Here is a 14,240-nt window from a genome sequence, read left to right as displayed (position 1 = left end):
GTTACTTAATTCCTAACTTATTATTTATATTATTGTTGGATTTACAGGCTCCTTTTGACAGTAGGCCATTACTATAGTACAAAAACAACAAGGAAAGTCAGAAAAGAGAGGAACTCCTCCTCCTCCAGCCTTTACTAAGTGTCTGCTTGTATGTTCTTTGAAAGGGTGCTTCCTCCTGCCCAATTTCTTTCAAACGTCGAGTTAGAGTTAGATGTTAAACATGCCTTGTACAGAGAATGTATAAGGAAAAAGCAATGGGAGCATAACACTTTCTTTTAAAATAAGTGTTTATACTAGATTGTGAAATGTAACTCAGTTTGCTATGTAGTTTAGCAGCGCTTTGTTTTTGTTTTTGATGAAGAACTAATTGGGGATGCGAAGAATTTTGAGAATAATGTGTAGAGCAAGAAAAATCCAGCAGAGGAGAAATGGGTGTGAAATCCTGGGCCTAGTGATGGGGAAAATACTGTTTGGAATCAAATTGGATAAATAATGGCCCTTCTTACCTAAAAATCTATTAATTTGATGTCATGAGATAATATCTCCAAACATCTCAATGTGCTGTTTGTATTTGCTGGCAGGACAAAATTGGAATAGAAAGGAAGATCTTTAAGAAAGAAAGTTGACAGGTAAGGAATCATTTCGATTGAACATAGAGTAAATCAGATTGGAATTAATTCATTGTTCCGTAAACGTTCACGAATGCTTGCTATTTAAATCATTGTGCTCTTTTTCTTTTGGGTGGATTTGCAGTGACATTAAACAGGATGTTGATACTCTCCATGGGGGGGAGAGTTTGGGAGAAAAGCATTAATTTCTAACTGTGTAAATTGATTTTTTTTAACTGAAGGTATGTTTTATACATCTAATTATCAGACTGAGATTGGTTTTCTTGTTGTTGTCCTTCTCAGTTGATACTCTAAGAATGTCTTCTTGAATACAACAAATTTTAAAGTGTATTTGACCCACTATAAAAAAAATAGTGATTGCTCGTTTAACTGTGATGCAAGTTGACTTAGGTGCATTCAACAGGTAGCACTTCAGCGAAACCTGGGCCTGGCTCTGTGAGCAAGCAGAAACACCTGGGTCGGCCTGGGGGCATGGCTGTCTGTTTTGGCATGCAATTGCAATTTTCAGCCTTTCCAAACTGTGATTAGTTATTTAATTGCGCATCCAAATTTAGTTGATGCATTTGCACATGTAATTAATTATGATTTATTTAAAACCCTCTCTGTAAGGCTTTGTTCCTTAATTTCCTACAAATCAAATTATGGAAGGCTAGATTTGATTTTCAGTTTTCCTTCAGTTGTTCTGAACTTGTCTTAAGTGACTACTTATGGGCAGGGAAAGTCCTTTGCCTAGTACAAGTTGAAGAAAATGTATGGAAAGTACAGAGGCTTTTTTGTGATGGTAAGTTTGTATGTGATATGTAAGCTTGACAAAATTGTTAGTTATAATGCCCAGTATATGCTAATGGAACATGCGGACTGTTTTCCTGTGTGCCAGTACTTTGCACTGCAAATTATGAGTACATCAGTAAAGGTCGTGGTGTTAAATATGTATATTTTTAATGATGACGAAGATCATACGAAAGAAAATACTTCTGTACTGATAAGATATTAAGAGCAAATTTAAAGTTGAGGATTTCAAGAACCCAAATATTAACTTTTTTCAACCTTACAAAAAGTTGCTTGTGTATATATATTCTGATGGGGAAATGCAAGAAATAGGAGTTCCGAGGCTCTTCCGAAGCCCAAGCCATGCTGAGCGACTCAGTGCTGTGGAGTTAATACGTCCTTGATTACTGCAAACCGAAGTGTACATTCAGCTCTTGCCCCTGTCCAGCAAGCCAGAAAACTGCCACGGTGTGAGTAGGGAGGAGAAGGGGAGAGGGGGCCTGACTCTGTGTGAACTTCAAAACTGTGAAGCGTGGGCAAACCAGGGCTTTGGTTTTGACTCCTCTGAGGTGGATCCTGGAAGATGTAGTCCAGAGAGAAATGAACATTGTGGGCCTTCTTAGCAAGGTATGTTGGCAGCAGAAAATGTCTCTTGGCTAAAAGGATTGGGTTTGTTCAGCTTAGAAAGCAGTAATTTGGGAGGGGCGCTTTAATAGTTTTCAAATGTAAAAGGTTATGAGACAATCCTTCTTCTCCATATCCACTGAGTGTTGAACAAGAGTAAATTGACTTAATTATTAGCATGGTTGGGTGTGGGGTTTTTTTGTTTGCTGTTTTTTTTTGCTTCAAATGTAAACTTTCTAACCATGGGAATAGACTGCTTAGAGAGATTGTGTAACTTTGCAATTAGAGGTGTTAAGTAACAGGTTGGAAAAACACCTGTTAGAAATGATGCAAATAACCCTGATCCTGTTTTAGAGCACAGTGATGGACTCTGTGACCTCATGTGGTCCCTTCCGACTTTACATTTCTGTGATTTTCTTTTTTTTAAGGGCTTACTTTTTTGTAATGGAGAAGAAGAGATGTTAGAATTGTAACTGTTTTCAACAAGAATTCTTTTATTTGCTCACATAGGTTTTTTTGGTTGACCAAATTCAGGGAGAGTCTGGGTTCCTGGGAGAAATGGACTGTTATTTTTAATATCACTTAAAAGGTAACACTTAAAGATGACTACAGGTGGAAGCACAGAGACACAGTTCAAGGCACTTTCTTTCTTTTCCCTTTTTTTTTTTAACATGATTTTGAAAATAGAAATGGAGGCATCTGAGGCATTTAGTTTTGTAAGCAAATTGCTTGGACATCTCTACTTTTTTTTCTCCTGTTTGGCAGGAGGTTTGGCAAGTTGCTACTCTCTGTATAATGAAAATCTGGGTTCCTCCGTTCATAGTTTAACGGATATCCTACTTGCAGATTCTTACAAGAAGGTGAAGTTGACTTTAAATTGTCTCATGCTATACTTTTAACAAAATGTCGCATTTTAAAAAGTGTGTTTCTCAGATGAGCTACCACAACATCAGCAATCCTCATTATAATCTGAAATGTGAAGAAACAATTGAAAATATTTCTCCAAGCAGGTTTCAGTAATTGAGAGGCTCCAGTATCCAATCAAATGAGAGGATCCCTTTGATCCAAGATGCATTAAAGGTGGAAGAAAAAAAAAATCATGAACAATGAGGAATATCTGGCCTGTGTATGTTCTAAAGTGATTTTTGAATAGCCTTGAGGTTAGGTTTATTCTCCTAGAGCAAGAGTTTGCAGGTCATACCTACCTAGACTCATAAAGAGCATAGGAGCAGAAATACTAAAAGAGTTCACTTACCATAGGTATGTTGTGTACCTCAACCACGAACACCCTGAAGTAGTTAATATGGGATACTTCTCCCCCCACCCTCCCTTGAGAGATAGTCTTACCTTTTTGCACAGCCCCTTCTTGTTCCCATAACATTAGTTCTGGAAGATTGGTTGGAGATGCTGGCACAGCACGCTTCTAAAACAAGGGGATTCTGAATGCAAATGAGATGGGCAGCTTTGCTGGTTTGGTCTGGTTTGCTTCCGAAAAGTGCTTTGTGGAAGCTATTTAGGCTATTTTTGGTTATTTTCTACTTGTAACAAAAGATTTTTTGCTTCATTTGGCCCGAAGTCTAAACTTGTATGTCGTATCTCGATCGGTGTTATATATAAATCAATTCAAAATTTTAAGATTCAGAAGGTAAGTAATTAGGGCTAAAGCTGTTTGTTTCTGGAAGTGTGTATGTGTATCTTAAGTATCAAAGGCACTGATATCGCTGAGTGTGATTTACACTCCACAGCAAACTTCCCATTTCAGCATTCTTTTGGTTTGAAATTGAGACATAATCACCCTTTCCCTTTCAACAGCACAAAACTTCATGACATGGAAAGTTGTTTTTTTTCTTCTTTTCATTTCAATATTTCTGTTGGAGAGAAGAAAGGAACAATATGCCTTCTTTGGCCAGAGTCTGGGGAAGAGCAAAACAGAATCATCTTGCAGTAAGACAGATTCATGTTAGGTACTTGGGAAATCTTTGAAATACTAAGGCTACTAAAACACTCAAATATCTTGCCTGTGGAATGTGGGGAATTTCCATCACTAGAGGGTTGTGTGTGTGTGTTTTTTTGTTTTTGTTTTTTTTTTTTTCTAAGAACATGCCTAGGATATGCCAAGAATGATAATACCTATAGTTATTTTTGCCTTTAGTTAGGAAAAATGGAGTTGAAGACTTCTTCATGTGTTTTCCAGTCCTGTTTGCTTTTTAATTCAGTGACTGAAAACTTGCTCAAAATGCGATGTGCCAACTTTTCCGTTAGAGGGGGGAAAAAATAAAAGAACAAACCTTTTGTTTTGGTTTGTAAAGATGAAACAAAGTATTATTATTCAAACTGGATTTTATTTTAATTTTTTTTCTCAAGGCAAGTTTGTCCAAAGCTTTTCTTTTTCCACAGAAGTAAATTATAAGGTACAAATTTTGTAACAAAAGCCTCATTTATGTGGGAAAAGTTTCATCTGAAGTCCTTTGACGATTACTAATAAAAAAACACAGTCTCTGAAGCTGTTCTGGTTTGTACAGAAATTCTGCCATGCTTTAACCTCATTCCCATCTTTCAGCCAAAACATTTGGCAAAAGGCACCTTCCACTTCCGGAACTGGTTTGCCAAATGGGACCAACACCTTGACAGGCAGTTCTCCATCAGTATGATCTGAGTATGAATATAAATAGTCACTTAGATTAGAAGACTGTCCTAATGAAAAAAAAAATCTTGGCTTAGAATAGCCTGGATTTCTTAGTCTGTCCTCTTCCTGTGCCATTGATCAAGTTTGTGCCTTATGAAGGTGGTAGAAAAGAATTCCTCTTTTATCTCCAGCTGAGTTGTGACATAGGGACTGTATGTGTTGCAGTAATTTAGACTTTCCATTTTACTCCATCCGTGGCCCAGCGTTCTTCTTTCCTGCCCGTCACATCACCTGAGTGCTGGAAAGCTCTTGTGAGGAACATGGCAGGAAAAGAGGAAGTTTGAGTTACTATATGGATCCAGAGGAGCAGAATAAGCACCTTTTGGATTTCATTGTTCCTGTGTGTCTGTATGTAACGTGTGTATATATACACACACGTATCCATCCATCCTACCTGAGAGAATGGTGGGAAGGGTAAGTTCTGGCAGTAGTTCAGGAGCTGCCCCTAGCAGTACCTTTGCAGGGTGGGGGGACTGAGTGCAGCCCTGACTCCCGTGGCTCCTGTTGCCTCGCTCAATAGCCAGAGATTCGGAGAAGACGGAAGTGTGTTTGTACGTGCACGCAAACCACGTTCTCCTGATGTGGAAGCTGGATTTAAACAGTTCATGAGCTACTAGTTGGATGGTCCTATAGTAAAGAATAGAAGATGTCCAAGTAGTTCACAGCTGAGTGATTAATTAAATTTTGTGTGTGACCTCTATAGTTGCTTCATCTGAGTGATTTTCTCCACTTTACTCATAAACTATACTTCTCTCAACCTTTCTCTAACTGTCTGTTAGTATTGAAACATGAAGGACTGCAGATGTCACTTGACCTTTCTTAAGATCAGGTTGGATCAATGAATCCTATAGCATTTCTCTCTGTTTTAATATAGCCATCTGAAGGATTTTTTTTTTTTTCAATATCCATATCAGCAGATCTTTTGTACGGCAAATAATTCCCCCTCGCAACTGCTGTTTCTTCCTTATACTTGTGCATGTTTAGTTGTGATAGGGAGCAGTATTACATCCGTACATGTTAATCTGCCTGTGCTGAACCATGCCCCTGGTGGCCTTGCCATACACAATGAATGTCAGCCTTCCTCATGGTTAGTGTTTGGGTTTAAATAATCGTATTTCAGTTTTTGTAGACCTTTCTTTTCAGCAGACCATGGAATGGACAAGTGGACATTAGTCCATTAGGCCTTAGTCCTGGGGCAAATTAAATGTTTGACTATTTACTGAAGGGTCCCCTTCCTTTAAGTGAGAAGATGAATTGGATTAGATTATTGCTATCAGAAAATGTTGCAAGAGTCATCTTGCATATTTCGGTGTCATGACTGAAAAAGTAAAGCACTCTACTAGTTCATGTTTACAATATATGAATTTAGCTTGGACGCAAGTTACCCAGATTTCTTTGCTTTCAAGGCAATTGAAACTCTTGGAGGGGTTTCACATAGTCCCTCACTTCAGAGAGGAGGGCTATAAAAGAGAACAGTTGTTTTCATAAGGTTTGGTTATATCCATGCTTTGTCTGTGGTGAAAGATGAGAAAAGTAAATGAAAGTTAAAGCACTAGTTATAAAACATAGACTTCCCGTGAACCAACAGTTATGAATTTGGCTTAAGCTATAGGTGAGGAATTGGCTGATTCTCCCTTTATTGATACTGATTTACCCATCTTTACCCATTTTAACTGTCCTAGAGATGCAATTTCTGTATGACTGCTGTGGCTTGTAGATTTTTGAATTGCTCATAGAAAACATGGTGCCTAGATTTGGACTATTTTATTTATTTATTTTTATTTTTTGGAAAGCAAAAGAATTTACACATAAAATGCGCTTTTGAAAAATTTTTTTAAAAGCCTTTAGTTTTTCCTTAGTTAAGTTTCTCATAGTCTCAAGAATGTTGTGTAGGTAGTTGTTTGTCTCAGAAACCATGATGGTTACTAAATATATGGAATTAAAAATCAAGGTTGTGCTGAAGTGAATGTAGTTAAAATTCAGAAAGAGAGATTCCTTAATTAACTTAATAAAATTACTAATGGAAGCATTTTAACTGCTAAATTTAATTTACTTGTCAAGATATCAGGCTACAAAGAGGAGGGAAGAGTGGGAACTCTGCTTTCCATTATGATGTGCTCTATTATAGAATAAATTTGCTTAAAATGAAATATATCGCAAAAAGCCATCAATGACATCTTAATTTGGAACAGCCAGTTGAAAAGTAATTAGACTGTGAAGCAATCAGTTCTAGTAAATCAGTGTTTCCCTTTACATAAACATACATTTTTACCATTTATAAACAGAAAAGACTTCCAGATACTCAAGTAGCAAAGACTTTGATTGTATTTCTACTGTATGTGTTTTCTATTTTGCATTACAAAACTGTCAAAACAGAAGAATTGGGGCTTGCTTCTGGATGTGATCCAGCAAAATGCATAAGCAGAGACTTAACTTTAACCATTCCCTTTATGAACATGTCTCAGTGTGGCCTCCTCCTTCCATTGACAGAGGTTCGCATCTTGCATCTGAAACTGAGATTAAAAAAAAAAAACAACTAAAAAATTAAAAATTTGGTACAATAAAGTGATGAAGTTAGTGCATGGGGAGACAGTCCTCTGTTGCATTGCTCAGACATCTTGATAATGTGACTAGTCATTTTAACAGGAGATTTTCTTCAAAATTGGCCTAAACCTACTTCAATGGAAGTCAGTATTAAAAACAAGGATTCCTGGGGAAAATCCCACCTCAAATTTCCACGATTTAAATATTATGAATGCCTTTTAGCATGGACCCTTTTCCTTTTTATGAACCTACATTTCGATGGCTGTGGCGACGGTGACTCTGACAATTTATGGTCTGCGTTTACGTTGGGCCGTTGAAGAGCTCAGTACTACACGGGTGTCTGTGGGAGCTGGGTATCCAATCTTTGCAGTCCTTTAAATGTCTTTGCCCTGTGACATAGCCCCAAATCCAGACAAGCAGCCGTGGCATCGATGTTGCTATATATCGGTTGCAGTTGCCATGTGGCTCTTAATATCTGTCCCTCATCGCCTCTGCCATGTTCCTCTCTCCAATGAAGGCCATGAACTTCCATCACAAAAAGGAGATTCATGAATGTAAATACAGAGTAGTACTCTTTAAACCTATCTGAAGGCTAATGCTGATTGTGGTTGGAGGAGGAGGGAGGAACTTGACTTCTAATCTGAGTTTTGATGCTTTGATATCATAGATATGTCAGACGTAGAACGGCAAATATGGGTATACACTGCAATTATTAAAAATGTAAATACAACTTCTTGATAAATGATACCGGAACAACAGATGCATTAAGTGAAGTTTAAAATGATCAGAAGAAGTAATGTCTTATATGACACAGGAATGATGACACAGATGAGATCCTAATTGCTTTGAACTGTTATGATATTCCCCTTATAGCTGACTCCTTTTTAGCCTCACTGAAGTACGGCTGCTGCGGTCACGGTGCTAGTATGGGCTCCCCAGTGAGGCAGGAGAACAGCTGCTTCCGTTTGGATTAGTTGTTGGGGCAGAGGTCTGAAAATGTTAAAGTACTTATTTCAACCAAGGTGTGTGGGGTACTCTGCCAAGCAAATTATACTGGCATTAGATGATTCTAGTGAATATGCTGAGAAGGAATATCCAAAGAAGTAGAGCAATGCAGGTGGCTTGCTGAAAAGTGAAACTTGTAGCATAAAATTGGTTACTCAGAGTCCTTAATAGCTATTAACTTCTCTTTTTCTGTCAGGTAGTTCATGAATTGAGCTGTATTTTTTCCATATAGTAAGCGTAACTTAGCTGAGAAACTGCGTTGTCAAATTCTTGAGAGGCGTAACTTTGGACTTCCCCATTCGTGCAAAGTAGACAGCCTGTGTCACATAGAGATCTATTTGTATTTGTGCAATTTTACTGAATGTGCACCTCTTCGCTGTCCCTGTCCTTCACAGAGACAGTATCTGCAGAAGTAATGCCAGTAGCATAAATTAGAGCGGTGCTTAGTCAGGCAGCCCAGGATTAGAAGTGTACACGGTTTCATGTGATGCGACTGCGTAGATCTTGAGTGCAACAAAATATAGAAGCTCTTTTAAGCCCAAACTTATCATGCAAAGTATGGAACTGTAGAGAAAAGAGTTACAATTGGAACACAAGGCTCTTGGGAAAGTGCTCTTGCTAAATATACTGTTTATGAAGGAGAGTTTTTGCAGGCATCAAGTTTATTATCAATTCTAATTTCATCTCTTAACAGTAAAATACATTCATTTAAAGAACAGATAATGTCAAGAGTTTAAGATGTTCTTAGCTACAGTATTTAGAAAGTCCAAATACAACGTATTCTATTAATTGCACTTGTAAGGATTGTTTTGAGAACTTTACCACTTAAACCGCTTTGGATTTTATGTCACTTGGAAAAAGCTCTCTGTACATTGTGGTATGTATGCTAAAGCTGACTGTAGCTAATCCTGCAATACTGTCCTACACATGCTGATAGTGTAGTATTCTTTTGCCTTTTATATATTTTGATCAGAGAAACATTATTTTTAGAATTATTGGTCACAAAAATAAAGCTGTTCATTTGAAGAAATAAGACTCATCTGTTCCTTCTCTTACTGATCAGGTGAAAAAAAAGACCCATTACCTCTCTTTGGAGGTACTGGACTTTAGGCTCTTTTAGACTAACTTGTGTGTGTGTATGTTTGTGCATGTGTGCGTCAAATATAAGTGTACCAGCTAAAGAAATAGGAACAAGCAGAGCTCTAAACTCCAGAGACAAACAGATGGTCAAAAAACTACCTAGGGAGCTCCTGTATCTCCTGCGTGCCCAGTGGCATCTGCAACAAGCTTTGCAAATTTGGGGCAAAAGTGATGAACTGCTTAAACTCCTCTAGCAGCAGATGATGTACCAAGTGGAGAGGCTGTGGGCAGGCAGGAATGCCATACCTTACTAATGCCTATGAAGAGGCTGTACTTTTCAGATTATTTATCATGAGAAAAAACCCTCTGTCTTTGAAAATTGACCGTTTAATACAAAATCTGCTGTTTCTGCATTGTACTTTCTTTTGTAATTCTCATCTCCTTATTTACCCTAATATACTTGCAGCATATGGTTTTTCTTTGTCTTCCTGATGCTGTTAGGAGGGCAAAAGGCAATTGAAACCATTATTCTTACCACAGCTGTCTGTCTTTTCACCTCTCTTCCTCTCCTACCGGCTTTCATTGTCACGTAAAAGTAATAAGCAGAAAAGACTAAAAAACCAAAGAAACCAAGTTACATTTTGATGAGAACACTGTGTATCTCATGACCATGATTTCCTTATAGACAGCTTCAGTTTCCTGTTGACTTGGTGGCATGATATTTAACATTCTCTTTTATAAGTTTGTTGTTCACTGCAATTTTATATTTACGCTCAGCCTAATGATGACAAGGGGGTCCACCCTGGAGAGTTCAGCCTCCAGTCTTCGAAGGTCTCATTTGAACATGCTAGCAGCTTGAGGCTGTGCTGTTTAATACAAAAGAGAGGAAGGGGAAAACCCACAACCACCAAAAAAACCTTCCGTGGTTTGTATGTGTTTTCCCTCGTTGCTAGAGGGGGATGAGAGCACACTTTATCTTAAGGGCTCTGTATGTTTATACATGAAGAGCGTGACGCTCAGAGTAAAGGGTGCCATTTCAGGTTTCTTTATGCAGTGCTCTCTAGTAGCTCTAGACTTGCTGTTTGGCTTCTTTCTAGCTTCTTTTCAGCTGCTCCTATGGACTCCTTTCTAGCTGCTCTTCCTTCCTTCTCTCTCTCCTGTTTCTTCTCAGTGCTTTGCACCTTCTCCTTGCTTCTGCCCCCTTTGCACTACCCTGGTCCCTCTCCACCTCTCCTGCTCTTACCAATTTCCAGTTCTTGCTCTTGCGCACTCTCAGGTCTTCCCCTTAATCGCCTACCTTGTTCCCCTGGATCTCTTGTATTTCCTTACATGTTAGACTATCTAAGGAAAGTCGAAGCACTTTTCCTCTCCTGTCAACTTATGCGTGTCAACTTTTCTTCTTCTCCCACTTCCCCTCCCTCCTTATTTTTAAACAAGAAATATAATCCTGTGCAGCGGAAATACCCTTTGTGGATCCTTCAGTCCCCTTGTGTAGTCTATTACTTGGAAAGAAAAATCCGTATAATGGCAGGGGACTTGCAGCCAGCCCATGGGATACAGGCCTGGCTTACGTGTATCCTGTTTATCTCCAGCTCTCTGTGCCGGGTGCTGAACGACCTGTACCTGTCTGTGCGGCGCACTACCGTCTGTTCCGAATCGACTGAACGTTACCATCCCCTTGTGTCTTATGAGATGCGTCTCAACCTGGTTTCACGAGGGAAATACAGCTGCTTTGGAAAATCTGTTGTGAAGCCCATGTAATACCCGATGCCACTTATTTCCCCAACCCCGCCTTTTTTCCCCCCAGCAGAGTTGGTGGATTTAGCCACTGAATGAATGAAGGTGCAAGCTGAACCATACTCCAAGCTCTTGGCAACTCACTTTGCTTTGGCTGGTGCTTGTTTGCGGGCTAGTGCTAAGACGTGCGTTGCTGTTATCTGTGTTACTCGGCTATCGCTTGCTCTGGGGACAGATACTTTGCTGGCTAGTGATTTGAAAGCCCTCTGCATTGCTACATTAAAGCAAAAAGAAGCTACTGCTGCTTCTTGTGCATATGGTTCTCCTCTTCCGTAATCTAAATTGGAGTGTCTTAAACCTGCATTAACGAGCGCTATTTTGTCCTTCAGTTTACAAACTCTAAAGTGAAGATATCCTTCACTTTATATTTGCAAGGGCTGATTTGTCAAGTTTTAAGTTTATCTCTGTGACTTATACCCTGATATCTTATCTTATCTATCTATTTATTTATTTATTTATACTTTTATCTGTGCTTTACAGTAGCACTGCGGGTTTAATAGAGAAGATCTTATTGAAGCCCTCTATACTTTGCATATTGCTTTAGTGATCTTACTTGAGAAGTAAAAAAATACATATAGAGAATGTACATGAATAGTATTTTTACTGTTAACCTACTGTATCATAGTTGTGTTACATGGAGCCAGTGAATTTATCCAAGTAATTTTTTTTAGACACATTATAGTAATTCAGATTTTTTTTTTTCCGTCCTTTAAGGTTGATTTTTTTGTCATTGTTTCATCACCTGCCCCCCCCCCCACTTTTTTTTATTTACATATATATGCATATGAAAGCATGGATTATAGCAGTTATTAATTTGGTTATAATGGAAGAACAGGCCAAGGGTAAGCAACTGAAAGACAACTTTTAAGTGTAAATTATAGCATGGTACATGATTTTCACAGTATAAATCTCATAACACTTAGTAGGATTAGGACACTAAAATATTGTGCAGAACACAGTGTATGTTGGGTAGTTTTATTTCCTATTGTTCTGAATGTAAATATCTTCCTGACTGGAGTTGATTGCCTAAAACCCCAGATTAATGAGGAAAAAATTATCAGAGAACAATAGTTCTTGGTGCTGCTGTTTAATTTTTCAGATCATACCAAGCTGATAGGGTACCAGGTCCACACTGGATATGCATTTATCCCAGGGTTGTAAGTAACTACAGGGCTTTCTGGGCAGTCCTACCTTGCAGCAGGGAATAAATCTTCAGGACCTCTCTCCTCAAGTGTAGGAACATATCCTTACCTTTTGGTTATAACTTATGACTTTTTTTCCTAAACACTATGAATACTAAAAAAAAAAGGTATGCAATTTATCCACATAAGTAGTTATATAAATAGATATTGAAGTATAATCCATGTTGAAATTATATAATCAAATATAGTTGTTATCATATGTGGTATGTATACCCTTTTCAGCACATTTTTAACTAGCGTATTGCATCATTGGCTGAAGACCTTACCTTTGCTGACTTGAAAGGGAAAATGAAATAAAAAGGGGAAAGGAGATTCCACAGGAAGAGGAAATTAGAAAACACAAACGTATTAAACTGCATGTATGTAACATCTCAGTTGCAGCTGGCTCGTGCAATGGCAGGTTCCACTACCCTTGCCCAAAGGGTCCCACTGACAACTAGGTGGAGTAATGACTTGTGGGACGAGGCACGACCCAGTTGGAATAAGCGTGGCAGAAAATACGAACCCTAACAATAAAATGTGGTTGACAAACATTGGCTTGTCTTACACTGTTTTAAGCACTTGACATGCGGAAGAAAATGAAAAGAATTTGATACTCTTCCTGATATTTTGTGCATTGTTTTTAGTGTATTAAGTTGCTCTTACAGCAGCCAGTTTTACATATCTTTGGTACCCACGGCAGCGCTGATGATAATGGCAGTAATACTTATCACTTAGATGGCATTTTACAAATTCTAAGTGTTGTGCAACAAACATTAATTCTCACAAGAGCCTTGCTGTGAAGTAGGTAAGTGGTGTTATTCCCCTATTACACCGGGGGAATCTAAAGCAGAGAGGTAAATCGTTTAGGGAGTCGGTAGCACTCAGACGGGAATCAAAGCTGGGGAGTTCCTGCTTCCCAGCATGTTTCATGGAGTGCAGGGCTTGTGCCATAGTCAGCTAAAAATGTACTCCCAGGTTCATAAAAATAACTTAGTGCCTCAGTTACACCATGAGTCCACCTTCAGGGGAGCTTATGTGACTCATGACGGTTGGCAGAAAAGCCACTCGTGTGCCTTGGTGTCTGTGAACACCACAGTTTTACTACAAAACGTACTTTGGTATCTACTTTTTTGCTGTGGAGCATGCCCAGAGGCACTCTCCTCTTATCTAAGCTGAGTGGTTTCTGTGACTGATGGCCAGAAGCACCCTAGGTTTATGAATCCAAAGCACTGCTGAAGGCTTTGGGCCAGTAAATGTTGCAGATCACCTCTTATTTTACTGCCCCAAAGTGGAAGCCCAGTGTTTCCGTGTCCTCCTCTGCATAAAGAAGTTTCTCTTCTCCAAAAAATGCAAGACAGAGGTGCATGGTTTCACATGTGCTTTCTTCAGCTTTCCTTCTGGATATATTGCGTTCCCTTTCATTTCTCATGTCTGTCATTGGCACTGCTCTCTCCTATTTGTGTTCAGGGGAATTAGATCATAATCTTGGGATCATGAATTCCTCTCCTCGAGGTGGATGCTTCTTCTTTTTTTTTTTTTTTTAGGTTCTGCTATGAATGTCTTAGTGATGCCTGTGCACCTTTTAAAAAAAAATTGCACTGTATAGTCCCAGTAGTGTCACTAGCTTTTATAGCATTGTCCATTGTCCCATTCTTTGTACTTCTACAGACTTTGTTCCTGGTGAACAACATACAGGTTTCTTGATTCTTGTTTCATTTAGAAATTAATTTCTTCTTGTCTGCTCTTCTTTTACCAATATGATCTTCTATTTCATATTAGCAATGCCATCATCCCAATCTGCTGTTCTATGAGCCTCTTGCAACTACTTTCTGTGCTGTCACATGCATAGCGTTAACTTTTCTGACACTACTCATAAAGCCACCGCTACACCTTCTTTCACATATTTCTTTAATACCTGCATGT

This window comes from Apteryx mantelli, chromosome 3 (assembly GCF_036417845.1).
Source record: "Apteryx mantelli isolate bAptMan1 chromosome 3, bAptMan1.hap1, whole genome shotgun sequence".
Lineage (NCBI taxonomy): Eukaryota > Metazoa > Chordata > Aves > Apterygiformes > Apterygidae > Apteryx > Apteryx mantelli.
This window is presented reverse-complemented; position numbering follows the sequence as displayed.